Source organism: Mus musculus, chromosome 12 (assembly GCF_000001635.26).
Source record: "Mus musculus strain C57BL/6J chromosome 12, GRCm38.p6 C57BL/6J".
Classification (NCBI taxonomy): domain Eukaryota; kingdom Metazoa; phylum Chordata; class Mammalia; order Rodentia; family Muridae; genus Mus; species Mus musculus.
Window position 1 is genome coordinate 25,348,826 of NC_000078.6, and position 14,603 is coordinate 25,363,428.

At 44.9% G+C, this 14,603-nt stretch overlaps 1 long non-coding RNA gene across 1 annotated transcript in view; it reads left to right on the forward strand.

Moving 5' to 3' along the window:
• The first annotated feature begins 7,075 nt into the window (after window positions 1-7,075).
• Gm36723 overlaps window positions 7,076-14,603 on the forward strand; it is a 115,967-nt gene continuing 108,439 nt past the window's right edge. Inside the window, exon 1 of the long non-coding RNA XR_001780577.2 lies at window positions 7,076-7,163. This is a non-coding gene — a long non-coding RNA (predicted gene, 36723). The remainder of the gene's footprint in view (window positions 7,164-14,603) is intronic.

Consider the following 14,603-nt stretch of genomic DNA (forward strand, 5'->3'; position numbering starts at 1 on the left):
TGGACCTGGGCTCTGCCTCTCAGTGGGAGGCACTGCTTTCTTTTCATTTCTGTTGAGGGTCCTGATGTACAAGCCTCAGTCTACAGCTGTTCACATGATTACATTTGTAAAGCAATGCCTATGTTCTCTTCCATTACCGATGGCATTGCCTCTATGGGTGTGCTGGTGAGTTTTCTTTCAATGTGACACAAGCTAGAGTCATCTGAAAGGAGGAAATGCATCCATACACTCTGGCTGTAGAGCATTTCCTCAACTAGTGATTGATGGGACCCAGACCATTATGGGCGGGGCCATCCCTGGGTTGGCGGTTCTGGGTTCTATAAGAAAGCAGGCTGAGCAATTCATGGGGAGCAAGCCAGTAAGCAGTACTCTTTTATGGCCTCTGCATTAGCTCCTGCCTCCAGGTTCCTGCCCTGTTTGAGTTCCTGTCCTGACTTCTTTCCATTATGATCAGTGAGTTGAAAGTGTATATAACATGATCCCTTTACTCCTCAAGTTGTTTTTGTCACAGTGTTTCATCACAACCTTAACTAGGACAATGGGTAAACAACATCTGCTAGAGACTTGGGCTTGGTGGCTAAACTAAAGCAAGTTGGGGAGCACACACTGGGGAACATAGAACATGTGGGGTGACTTTATTGCTGGGACCAAGAGATTCTTTCATCAGTCACTTCTCATAGTTTGTTCCCCCCTCCAACCCTCTTCCTTCTAAAAATCCATTTTATAGGCCAGCACTTTGTGTCCAGTGTCAAATAATTGATTCAAATAATTTTCTCACTTAGAGACCATTTGCAGAAAAGAAAGCCGTTTCTCCAACGGAAATTACGTCTTAGACATTTTGCCAGGGCTTCAGCTGTTCAAAATGGCACTATTAGAAAAAAGCCCACTGTAAATTATGTGACTGCAACATCTAACGCTTATTAAAGTCACGCTTTACTAGGCAAAGCAATTTTTGGCTCTTGCAAACGTGGGCTATTTGTTTTGTGTGACTGCACGGTCCCTGCCCTTGTGTGGCACTCCCCAAAGAAGTGGTGCAGTAAGACAGATGGAGTAAAACTGAACCACAAGTGAATACTTGAGAGATTCTGATTTCTAGATATTATGTTACATTTCTCATGCCTGTCTGGAGGGAGGAGGGAGGGGAGGATCATCTCTAGAGGCTGGGAGGAGTTCAGACAGGTGCATAACTCCACTTTGTCACTGTCTTCTGTTCGGGTCTGTGCCTCAGTTTCCTTATCTGCATCTTGTCAGAAGGGCAAGGGAACAATGCACTATTGTTTGTCTTTGAATGAGTGCCTGACATACAGACAACATGCAATGTCAGATCTTATGAACCCTGTCATTTTCCTTAGCAAGACTTTCCAGACTCAGGTTGGGTCCCACTCAGAGAAACCCTCAGAAGGACAGATTTCATGTCATCCAGGGCTTCCAGAGCCATCGCTGGCCTTGAGAGCCTGGTGTAGTGTTTGCAAAGGTAAGTGCCCAACAGGCAATGATTTATAGATTGGAGCTCCCTGCTCCAAAGCCCACTCAGAGAAGTTTTGGGATGCCCCAAATGACATGCCTTCTAACCACATATGAGAAATGGGGTCTCAACAGAAGTGCATGAATTTTTGATCATTCTATAAAAAATCCTCCCAGATTTTGATACAAACCTTGCATGTCCACTGTCAGCTCAATGTTATGATGCTCATAATGACATATTTTGATAGTGGCACCTGTCACCCCTCTGACGGCCTACATGGAGTAACTGGTGAAGCTGATTGTGGAAAACCTGATTCATTCTCCACTTCCAGGACTCATTCTACATGCCATGGACCCTTGGAGGAAGTGCTGCTTCAAGTGGAAGAGTGTGGCCCTGTCTGCTTTGTCATTGATGACCTCTGACCCCCATGCCCAAGGCCCATCTTTCAAAGAACATGCCAATATGTCTCATACCAGGCACCTGGGAAGAGTAAATAAATATAGGACCCATAAGGAGACCTGGTTATGGCGGCAGCCAAATTGAGAATTACACAAACCCTAGGCCCAAGCTCTGTTCTTTGAGAGGATGCGGTGGCTTCCTGGAAGCTACATTTTACCAAGGTTGTTAACAAGTCTACCTCAGAACACGTGCAGGTTTCATTTGGAGTCAGAGCAGGAGGAGAGCCTTTCTTCTACAACCAGGAGCCATGGCTGAACACTCAAAGTATGAAGTACGCCCATACTTTCAACGGAGTTCTAGAAATTGAGGTTGAATACCGTCCACAAACCCAATCCCACCTGCTACCTACCACACCCATCCTCAGGCTCTATGCGAAGGAGCCTGGGGAGAGGAGAAGACACAGTGGTGCTGGACTCTTCTTCCCATGATAGAAAGTGGCCTTTTTTTTCTTCAAGTCCCATTGTGGGCTATGAGAGAAAGAGAGGGTTTCCTTTATCCAGCTTTACATGGGCTGTGAACCCTTTGAGGAAGTATGGCTTCAAGTGGAAGAGGTTGGCCCAGTCTGCTTTGTTACTTCTGACCCATGGGATCTGAAGTCATAGGACATAGAGGAGTATCTAGGGATCTTGTGTCTCCATATTGAGGGCTATGGAGATTGTTGAGTACAGTGGGGCAGTGTTCAGGAACCCCAGGCTTAGAAGCACACAAGCTGACTCAGAGCAGCCTGAAGTATGAGCTGTGGTCAGAATCCCTGTTTGTTGCACGCTTTACTTCTCTTTGTAGCCACACCGGCTCTCGGCTACTCTTCCATCTACATCCACTGTTTGACCCTGACTTTGGTCTAATATGCTAATATGTCACCACCTTATATGTGTATTTCTGAGACATTTTTCTTAGAGAGGTCCTTCCCAACCCTACCCTCATTTCCCTAGTTGGCACCTTCGTGGTGGTTTCTGCCTGGCACAGTTAAGTAGTTATCAGTTCTCTGGGTCTCTCCTGCTCCTGACACCAGTGAATAAGATCAAGAGGAGAAGGCCTCTGCTTTGATCAACACCGTTCCCACCACTAAACAGAGGCTACAGGGGGCTGTGAGTGTTCACAGGTGCCGCTCAGTGGGGGGAGCTTGTAAAAACCAGGCTGGACCTAAGGGACTCAGAGATACACCCCAGGTCTATGTGGGGAGTTATGGCAGAGAGTTCTCCCCAGAGAGGTTTCTTTCATCTTTTTCATCTGTTCTCTGGCCTTTGAGCTATGACTAATGCCTTGGGCGAAGTGATGGGAGTTGGGAAGAGGCAGCTGAGATACTGTCAGGAAGATGTCCCTATAGGACTGAGGATGGCAGAGGGTGTCTCTCCATTCGAATCTGCAGCATCTGACCAGTGACACTTGCGCCTCAGCCAAAGTCCCCACTGTCTAAACTGACAGTACCCTACCTGGAAGTTTTGGCAGCAGATGTATAAACTGACATGACTTCTCCAAGGTGTGGTTAAGGGAAAGTTTTTATTGTAGCTATGACTGAGAGGACTGCCAGAGGCACCTGGAAGAGTCCAGAAGAGGGAGAGAGAGTAGTAGCCTGAACATGGCCAGAAGAGGAAGTGGGGTGGGGGGAAACTGAAAGAGGGAGGCAAAGAGAGGACCAAGAGCATGCATAGACAAAATAGTGGAGCTTTTAAGGAGAAATGAGAGGCTTGGGGAGGGGAGCCCCTGAGCTGGAGAAGTTTAGGTAGGGAAGGGCTGAAAAGAGCTAGATGCTTATGATACTGAGGGAGCCCAGAGGCCAGCATCTACTTTGGTAGGCTAATAGGCACCAGAGATAGCAATTTGTCCCTTCTGCCAGTCATAAGGCTTCTTTGGTAGAGGGGAACCAGCATTAGAAGTTCCTGAGAAACACTGGCTTTTGTCTAATGTCCAGAACTGGGGAAAATGGAGTTTGCTTTGGACTTGATACCTTCCTCATCTCTTTAAAGACATAGGGCTGCTTTTCTCAGCTGGTTATTATAGTCTTAATGTGAGCTCCTCCCCTGCCCTAGTCCCGTGGCCACTGAGAGTCTCCTCTCTAAGCTCTTCAGTAGCCTCTTAGGGTGTGCCTATCTTTCCTGCAAGGATGCTGAGGGGCAGGGGGCTTCTCCTCTAAGGCCCCTCCTTCTTGAGCCTTGACTTTCTGAGAGAGCCAGTCAAGTCTGCATGCAATGCCTGGGGCTTTGTGAATGGCTCAGACAGCTCCTTTTAGTTTTAAGATTCATGTACTAGCTGGAGATGAGGAACATGTGAAGGTGGACCCCTTACTTACTGTGCAATGTGGAACATTCCTTATCTTTCTTTTATTTCTCTTCTGTGAAATGTGGTTAATAAGGGTGTCAGTGTCACAGGACCAACATGATTCAACGGTACTGTATACAAGAGGCAGGATAAGCCACAAAGAAACCCAGCCTAATCCATGAAGGGCATCACTTGGGTTCAGTGTCTTCCCATAGCATTGTTCAGTAAATTTGAATGGACAGAGGGCCACTCTGGAAACAGTGGCTTGGGGTAGCCCATAGGTAGAAAATCTAATTTTGTATCTTGACTGAAAACACAAAGCAGTTACTGGGATTGAAAATCATCCTAGCATTTGATTCTTCTTTAGATTTGGCGTGGCTCCTTCAAAGTCAACACCTAGATACTTAGGAGACTAAGATTCGAAGGCTGGAGAAGTGAACCCCGTTCACGCTTGGTTTAGTCTAGACCTTCTAGAATAAACTTAACTGTAAAGAGATCCTGGCCTCCAAATGTAATTCCACAGATGCACTTTGATTTCACAGCCATTGATCAATAATTCATTGAGCCCGTGACTGCGATGACATGATTTAATATGTCCGGCTAAATTATGTCCCCACAGGAATGCTCGTGCAGACCAAAGGAAAGAACAATGGCCACTGTGCCAGCATCACAGAGCGAGCTGTGCCTCGGGATGGAGTCAGTAGTGGTCTCAAAGCGGGGAAGCTGTGAGGGATCTAGATGGCAGAGGGACTACATTTTAATCCCTGCCCATCAGGAGTACCCAGGTGACAGTGAATGTCACCTCCAATCCCAGCTCTGCAAAGATAAAGTAGCCTAGCCTCAGGAGAATTAGAATCTGCAGCAACCCCAAATCTGCCAGTCAAGAGTCCTCCTTCTTACTGTCAGCTGCTGTCGCCATTGTGTCCCAGTGTCTCTTGCAGTTTCTCCCTGTTCAGAGTAGTGGAAAGGCACGGGGTGAGTTGGCAGAAGTAGCCAGGCTCATGTTCGAAGATATCGATGATAGGAATAGGGGGTTTTTGGAGAGGAAACCAGGAAAGGGGATAACATTTGAAATGTAAATAAAGAAAATATCTAATTAAAAAAAGGAAAAAGCATATAGCAAGGTTTGGTTTCTATTGAAAGAAGAGTCTGCTCTATCTGTCTCTGACTATTGTATCATCTGTCCTCCGGATCTCTATTTATCTCTGTTTCTGTCTCTGTCTCTCTGTCTCTCTGTCTCTCTGTCTCTCTGTCTCTCTGTCTCTCTGTCTCTCTCTATCTCTCTCTCTCTGTTTGTGTTCATACATGTATGTTTGTTCATGGCAGCATGTGTGGAGGTTGGTTTGAATGCCTCCATGAGCCTCTTCACTGTATTCTGTAACATGGTCTCTCACTGAGCTAGCCCTTTTGGCCAAATGGCGATCCAGCAAGCTCCAGATCTACCTGTGTCTGCCTCCCAGGGCTGGAGTTTCAGATGCACACTGCCACAGCTGGCTCTTTACAGGGGTGCTCAGGATCTGCCCTCAGGCCCACGTTGGGCAGCAAGCACTTTACCCACTGAACTGTCCCTCCAGCCCATGCCCGGAAGATTTTGAGTGAGAATAAATTGAATACTAGAAATAACTGGGTGACATACAGCAGCTCCATTGTTTCCACTGTGGTGAAGCATGCAGAGTCTTCTAGAAAGCCTTTTCCCTTACTCTGAGATCTCTTTCCCCTGCTCCTGAAAGCAAGAGGAAGCAACTTGGAGTACTGAACTTGGCTTCAGTCATACTCCTTAGGGAGTAACTCCAATTGTTCACCACTGGCTGTGTGATCTTGGCAAATTATTCAACCTCTCTGTCTTATGTCTGTAAAGCTAAAAGTTGGAAGGTACCCTTAGTGACACATTATCATTCCATCTCAAGAGGAAGGTACCATGGGCTGGGGTTTATCAGGCAAGGGATCTGGGCAGGACAAGGAGGAAGGGCATGGTGAACCAGAGTATCTGGACTTGGTTCAGTGAACCCAGTTCCATGCCTGTGCTCAGTGGGAGCCTTTTATAAAACAATAACCTACCTTCTATCTTGGAGGGGTATCAAAAAGTGTGCATCTTTGGTTTCATTTTATTTTTTATTTTTATTTTGAGACAGGTTCTGACTCTGTAGCCAGAACTTGAGCTAGAATTGGAGGCAATCCTCTTTCTGAAACCACCCAAGTGCTGGCATTACTAGGGTGAGCCCACTGTATCCCATATTCCATGTGGATTGGCCTAATCATGGGAGGTATGAGTGTCTTAGCCTGACATCACAGTGGTAACAAGTGAGTCCCACTCAGTGGCTTACAGGGCAGCTTTCATATCCATTATGACCAGGGGACAGGCACCTACAGTCTAAGGGAAGGCAGGGCTCATGCACTTCCTTTCCTTTCCTCTTGGAGGCCTCTGAGTCCCTCGGCTCACAGTACCTTCCATAGTCTTCAGCATGTCCCATTGTTTCAGGCTCTTCCTCTGTTGCCTGCCATTCCCTGAATTCTGCTGCATCCTTCCCAAACCCTCACATTGACTCAAGGTCTAATCATGTAAGTGAGGATAAACTGTCCTGTAGGATGCTTAATTTAGTTACAACCACCAAGTCCCTTTGGATGCTAAGTGTGGTGGTTCATCTTCATTGTCAACGTGACTGGATTTAGAATCACCTAGGAGACACACCTCTGGGTACATCTGTGAGGGCATATCCAGAGAGGGTGATTTGAGGAGGGAAGGTTAATCTGATTTGGGTAGCATCATGACATGGGCTGGAGTCTCTCCCATAGAAAGGGGAAAGTGAACTGGCTACCACACTCTATCTCTCTCTGCTTCCTGTGTATATGACCAGCTTCCTCATGGTCCATCTCGGTCATGATAGACTAGACCTTCCACTGCTGAGCCAATCTTTTTCTTTCTTGTAGGTTGATTTTGTCAAGTAGTGAAAACAGCAATACACAGAATAACCCAGACATGGTAAGATGCTAAGGGTTAGGATTGGAAAAGTTGTTCACTGGACCTCAGGGACCAAAGATGGTGACAAGATGCAAGGAGGGTGCTGTCAGGGTCCTGCATCCCAGTGGGGAGAGTAGACTGGAGGCTGGAAGAAGGTAAGGTCTGGTCTACATCTACTGGTCACCGAGGAACAAGGAGGGGACATCTAGGTTTCTTGCTTGGATGTGATAGATAAAATAATGACTGAAATATTCCAAGTGTCTGCTTCCCAACTAATAATGAGTACAAATTCCAGAATTGTCTATAATTTTTAAGATCTGTGACAATGAAAGAACTGATAATTGTAAACAGGTTAGCACCGGATTGTCTACACTGATTTTGCCCAAATCATTAATAAGCAAATGGACCAGCAGCTGCTGCAGCCTTGTAAGCAAGCTGTTCTGAATTGCTTTTGAGAAAAGTAAAAGAAGACTCATAACAATGAAGACTGAAGGTGTTCCTTAGAGTTAGTTTGTTTTTTTTTTGTTTTTGTTTATTTATTTATGTGTTTCCAGGTGTTTTCTAGAGACTGCATCTTAGAATGAACAGCTTCCTCTGTTCAAAAAGCTAAAGAGCTGAGCTCAGATCAATTAAACCCTTTAATTTAAAAATTGATGTGGCATCATTAGCTGTGTGTTTTCCACTGCCTGAAGGCAGCTGAGGTCTTCATGACTTGTGGCCCTCAGCTTTGACTTGGGTTTTCTTATCTTCCTTATTTCTGTTTAGTTCCATAATGACCTTGTCCCCCCCCCCCCCACACACACACACCAGGGAATGACTGTGCTTGGTAAGCGTTGGCTGATAGATAATGAATGGTTTTGCGGTCAGAATTCCAGGCAGGGCTTCACTGAGATCATCTTGGATGGCCAGAGAGAGCTCAGCAGCCTTTCTCCTGTGGCTGATATTCTTGGACCACTTGAGGTGATTTGCTTCACAAGCTGAAAGCCCCAACAGGATGGGCTGACTCAGCAAACCATCCTACTTCCACATCCTCTTGGGTCTTCTCAAAGCAGACTCTCTATCAAGGCAGCTGAGATATCTCATATGCCAACCAGGAATGCTGGAACCATGGTCCATACTTACAGCTCTTCTGATGGCTGACTTGGGAGCTGGGTTAGCTCTGGGACATCAGATAAATTTGGAAGGGACCTAGTTCACTGTGTCTCAAACATTACATGGGACATATACTCTCAGAAATATCGGTTATTGATATGAACTCACATTGAGTGGAGTGGTGTTTTTTGTTCTTTCTTTCTCTCTCTCTCTCTCTCTCTCTCTCTGTCTCTCTCTGTCTCTCTGTCTCTGTCTCTCTGTCTCTGTCTCTGTCTCTGTCTCTGTCTCTGTCTCTGTCTCTGTCTCTCTCTCTCTCTCTCTCTCTCTCTCTCTCTTTCTTTCTTTCTTTCTTTCTTTCTTTCTTTCTTTCTTTCTTTCTTTCTTTCTTTCTTTCTCTGCCAAGAATTTTCTGGAGTGAGTTTCCTAATTCTTTGATTTTCAAAACAGCTGTAGATTGGCCATATCCAATGGAAGGGCAACAGAACCCAGCTGTCCATGAAAGAAGGGCCAAAAGCTGTGTGGCCCTTTAATTCACCACTAACAGTGCACTTTCTGTACCTTGTCACACTTTGGAGTCTTAATCTTCCCCAGCTAAAGCTTTGGGCCCTTTCTCATGGACTAAAACTCTCTCTCTCTCTTTTTTTTTAATTACGTATTTTCTTCAATTACATTTCCAATGCTATCCCAAAAGCCCCCCCCCCCAACTCCCCTACCCACCCATTCCCATTTTTTGGCCCTGGCATTCCCCTGTACTGGGGCATATAACTTTTGCCTGACCAATGGGCCTCTCTTTCCAGTGATGGCCGACTAGGCCATCTTTTGATACATATGCAGCTAGAGTCAAGAGCTCTGGGGTACTGGTTAGTTCATAATGTTGTTCCTCCGATAGGGTTGCAGATCCCTTTAGCTCCTTGGGTACTTTCTCTAGCTCCTCCATTGGGAGCCCTGTGATCCATCCAATAGTTGACTGTGAGCATCCACTTCTGTGTTTGCTAGGCCCCGGCCTAGTTTCACAAGGGACAGCTATATCACTGTCCTTGCAACAAAGGCTTGCTAGTGTATGCAATGGTGTCATCCTGAGTGAGGTAACCCAATCACAAAAGAACTCAAATGAAATGTACTCACTGATAAGTGGATATTAACCCAGAAACTTAGTATAGCGAGATATAAGGTACAATATGTAAAACATATGAAACTGAAGAAGAACGAAGACCAAAGTGTGGACACTTTGCTCACTCTTAGAATTGGAAACAATCACCCATGGAAGGAGTTACAGAGACAAAGTTTGGAGCTGAGACAAAAGGATGGTCCATCTAGAGACTGCCATATCCAGGGATCCATCCCATAATTAGCCTCCAAGCGATGACACCATTGCATACACTAGCAAGGACTAAAACTCTTAATGACTTGAAGCCATCAGTTGTCCCAAGTGATAGTCAGTAATGTGAACACATCAGGCAGCATGGTGCATGGTGGGAAGATCATCTGTCAGTGGGAACTGTTGTGTCTACTGCCATTTAAGTAGTGGAAGAGGTAGAGAGCATAGAGATGTAATTAAAAAGACATGACGGGTCATTTCTGCACACAAAGTACATTTCCAGACAATTGCATTTGTTGCAATTTTGGAATCTACACATATAGCTTAGACTTGACACCCGCTTGCTCCTGTTCTTAGCCCTATGTAAAGATGAGCCATTTAGAACCTTGGGAGATCTGGAGTGGGCCAGCTAGACTCATATGGAGTCTATACATATGGGTCAAATCAAATATAGGTAAAACAACGGGGGCAAAATGTGTTTTGAAAACTAGAAATGGGTTTTGGGGCTCACCAGAACGCATAAATTCACTGAGATGAAAGGCCCTATGGGTGATAAAAATGTCTCATTTAAGAAATTAAACGATCCTGTCATTTGTAACAGGAATTAATAGCACTTTAAAGCGGACTGAGCGCAAGGCGATCCGGGTGAGTCACAGTGGCCTTCCACATTTGCAGTGTCCCTCAGATAATTATTAATTAACATGACATCAATTGTCTCAGTGCAGCATCATGGTGCAGACTCAGACACACTAATGGAAGGCACTTCTTATCGAGGCTTCCTGTCCTTTCGTAAAATTAAAATGCTAAACTAATTAAAACCAAAGGTACTTTAAAAAACAGTTTGCTTCCAAACAGATTTTTAATATATGCCAAGCTGAGTGGGAACCTAGAGCTATTTTTTTTTAAAGTGAGGATCAGAAATCTATTTAAAAAGGAATTTTGAATATATGTCCCAACAGCCCCCTCTACCTCCACATAGCCAATATGGCATTGGTGTTGATTTCACTAAGGGCAGAAGTTGGAATAGGGTTGTTGGTTTCTCAGGAGCACTGGCCAAATAATTGAAATGTAGGTGATTATTTCTATATCACTTAAAATAGTTCCCTGCATGGCTTTGGTGTGAATTTCTCTTTCTGCTCTTGAGTGAGTCCCTGAGCAATCTGCTGCTAGGCTGTTTCACCCCTGATTATCCTGGAGATTTTTGTGTGTTCTTTCATGTTTGACTCTGAAGATGTTTTGAATATGCCCAATGTGGTCTCTTACTCAGAATGTTTTTGTAGTTTCAATCCCTCTGGCATGTTCTTTCTATAAACTGTCACATAGCTTGTTCTTTCTCACTTTTCTGGATCTAGACCACCCTGTGAATGGAATTCTACACTAAGCCTAGAATGCTTGGTGAGCTCTTAGAGGGTGTGCGTTGCTCCCTCATTACAGCTTGAGTGTACTTCTCTAGTAGTTGACTCTTCAACTAGAAGGCTAGCATCCTGAGGGCAGGGACCACTTTGCCTGCTTAGCTCTGAAGCCCCCCACCCCACCCCTGTCATGACGTCCAACATTTGTCAAAAAGAGGAAAATGCTTAATCCATCTGCAGTGACAAGAGATATTTCCAGAAAGACTGGCCAAGAAAGAGACAAAGATGTTTTAAAGAAGTTGCTGGTACCTCATTGTGAGACCTTGAAGACATTTAGATAAAAGGATGTGGGCAGGATGTGGGAAACACAGAATATGCTCAGCTAATCTCTGGATCAAAGAGAGAAAAGGAGAAAGAATGATGACATTAAAATAATTGGGTGGATCACAGCGCGGGTGCGGCAAGTGCTCCACGGTAGGAACCGGAGGCTGAGGGGGTTTTCAAGATGAATCATCTTTTTCTTTTCCCCTCTGTCTCCCTTTTGTAGGCCCAATTTGTTTTCTTTCTAGGTTTAGAAATATTCAAGAAATGCTTGTTAGGTAGTTGTTAGGGAGTCCCAGTCTTCTCTCCTCTCTTTGGCACCGATAATATTGACTCATGGTGGGAGGGTCACCAGCATGAATACCTGGTTCATTTACAAACTTTCAATCTCTCTGATATAACTTCACTTGCATTCAAGCTTGCTCTCTCTCTATGTTGAAGAGCTTCTAGTACCCAAGAGTTTATCTAAAGATGAACTGTTGGCCTTTTTCTCCTGTGGAATCTGCTGGACACTAGTCAGGGTCTTGTTTGCTTTTCTAGTTTCTGTGATGCACAATCAGGAAGCAGAGAGACCCTAGCACAGGGAATGGTGCCACCCACAATGGGCAACTTTTCCCACCTCAATGAGCCCAATCAAGATGCTACTCCTCAGGTATTTGAAAAGATCCATCACCCAGGTATTTCTCGATCTCACTAAAGTGACAACTGAGATGAGTCATCACAACCAGGGAAATGTTCATCTTAAGGTATTGGCAACATGCTCTGATAGTAGTTTATATTTTAGGATTTTGAGTGCCCTTTGTCCTCTTATGGCTAAACTGCTTCGTATTTATTCTGAAATGAAACTAGGTTTGCTAGTTTATAAAGAGGTCTAAGCTAGCAACAGGCAGCACATGTGGACATAAAATATGTTGAAATAAGATTTGGCAATTGGCCAGGTATGGTGGAACATGCCTATAATCCCCAGTACTTGGAAGGCTGATGCAGGAGGATTGTGAGTTTAAAGCCAACCTACCTACCTAGTGAGGCCTTATTTTACAAAATAGGAGGTAGGGAGTGGATGTATGGGAGAGGACTGGCAAATGGAAGAGTTCAATATGGTATCTATTAATCATCCCCACCACCATCCTCACCAATGCTACCATCATTACCATCACTGATATATTCATGACCCTCCTCCTCCTCAGCACCACCATCATCACCATCATCCTAATCACAACCATCATCCTCATCATGCTGTGGGTAAATAAAACATGTGAAGGAGAAGGAACACCAGAATGCTTCCCTTGTAACTTTTCATTAGCCTTGGGAGACCATAGCAACCATTTTAATTTTCCTCTGCTGTGGCCTTAATATAATTGAGAGAGAAGTCAATTTAAATCAGACAATCTATCCAGCTATATATGTATATATTCTGTATATGATATCTGTATCTAGCAGACAATTCCACAAATATGTTTTGATGGTATCTGCATCCCAGGACCATGTAGCACCCTCAGGCCACACAGAGGGGTTATAATTCCAACACTGGGGGATGTTAACTCTGTCCAAGGATGTCCATATTTGGGGTTTAGCTCTGCCTCTTCATTATGATTCTGGGGTTTTAAAGCCATAGCTTCTGACCGAAGCTCATTGAAGGTCATCCCGTTTGCTATTGGCACAATTTTGTGAAGAGGATCAATGACCACTAAGTAAGGAGTAGTCCACCACTAAGTAAGGAACATTTCCTGGCTGTTCACCTTTGAGCAGCCAACGGAGCAAGCCAGGAAAACTGGAAGAACCCATTTCCGAGAAATAGCTTGATCCAGGGGAGATACACAGAATTTGGGATGCATGTCTACATTAAAATCCCCACTAGCCTCAGTCAGCTTTTCAACCTTAATTCTGTCTTACTGACTTCTATGGGCAGATGGCAGAGGGAATGCACACACCTATTAATGTCCTTCTCCCTCTAAATTATTCAAGGTGACACTGTATCAGCTGGGCTCTCCAAGAGGATGATCCTAGGTGGTTTCAACTAGGTACTGGCTTTTGTTTTTCGGAGTTGCATCTAAACCTTGCCTAGGCACCTCGTGTTTCTTTACCTTGTCCATCCTCACAGAATATTCATTTTGTCTGCCAGAAGCTTGGTTTAACCTTGAGCCCCTTACTCTCCTTTCTCAGTGACCTAATGGCTCCAGTCTATGCCATTTTCATTTCTTTTATGGTATTAATTATCTCCATAAGGCTGGGGGAGATGGCCCAGTCAGTAATTCTCTTACTTTGCAAACATGAAGACCTGAGTTTAATCCTCAGAGCCAATGTTAGAATACCAGCTGCAGTGATCCACACTTGCAATCAAGGTACTGGGGAGGCAGAGACCTGAGCACTCCTGAGGCTTATAAGCCATCATTCCAGACTACTAGGAGAGATCCTGTCTCAAATGAAGTGGTGCTCTTCCTAAGAATGACTCCCAAGGTCGTCATCAGCATCTATACATTCAGTCATCTGCTTGTGTACCTGTATACACATGTACACACCCTACATGAACATGCATACATGCCTATATTTCCTCCTGAGACTTCTCAGAATTTAAGTGTACTAGGATCCAGAGACCAAAGTTTTGAGCACTTCTGACCCATGCTATTGGACTTAGGTATGGCTGGTGTGAAGGTAAGGATTGACTCCTCTTTTACATACAGGTTTGCTGTGTTTTCTTTGTATGGATTATCTATTTCTAGTTGAGAGAGGAGCAGAGCAGTGGTCAACCCATCTTGGGTGGCCGTCCTAATGATTGTTGGGATAGTTGTCAGCATGGCTGCCACCTTGCAGGATGCGGCACTACATTCACAAATCTGGCAGACAAGGCTTGAGCTTCCAGGAAGTCATGTACAGAGATGGTTGAGGTGGCGATGCTGGTGTGGCATGCAGGTGGTTGTGGGTTTGCAGCCTGCCATGGTGACTGCTGGCCACATTCTGAATAGATAACTATCTAAGGCCCCAGGGCCTACAGCTAAACTTGTAGCCAGGCCTCTGGATGGACACATTTTGGGTTCTGTGGTCTCAGTTTAACTGCCTGTCTAACTTCTGCTCATCTTTGAAATGGACACTTTACGTTCTGGCCCCTGAAAGTTGTGTCTCCATACACTGGGCTCTCTGCTGTGTCTTTGTCACCTAGGCTTTGAGGCCATCCAAGCTGTCATCAAACTGCTCCACCTAGCAGATGCCTGGTGGATAATGAGAGCCCATATGGATCAAGGCCGCCCCTAAGATCAGCATGCGTGTTCTTTAAGCATGTCTGGAGGCAGAGAACTGGATATATTCTCTGTCTGTATGGCACCCACAGCAGATGAGCTGGGATATTTATTATTTTTGGTATATTTTCCACTCACATGTTCC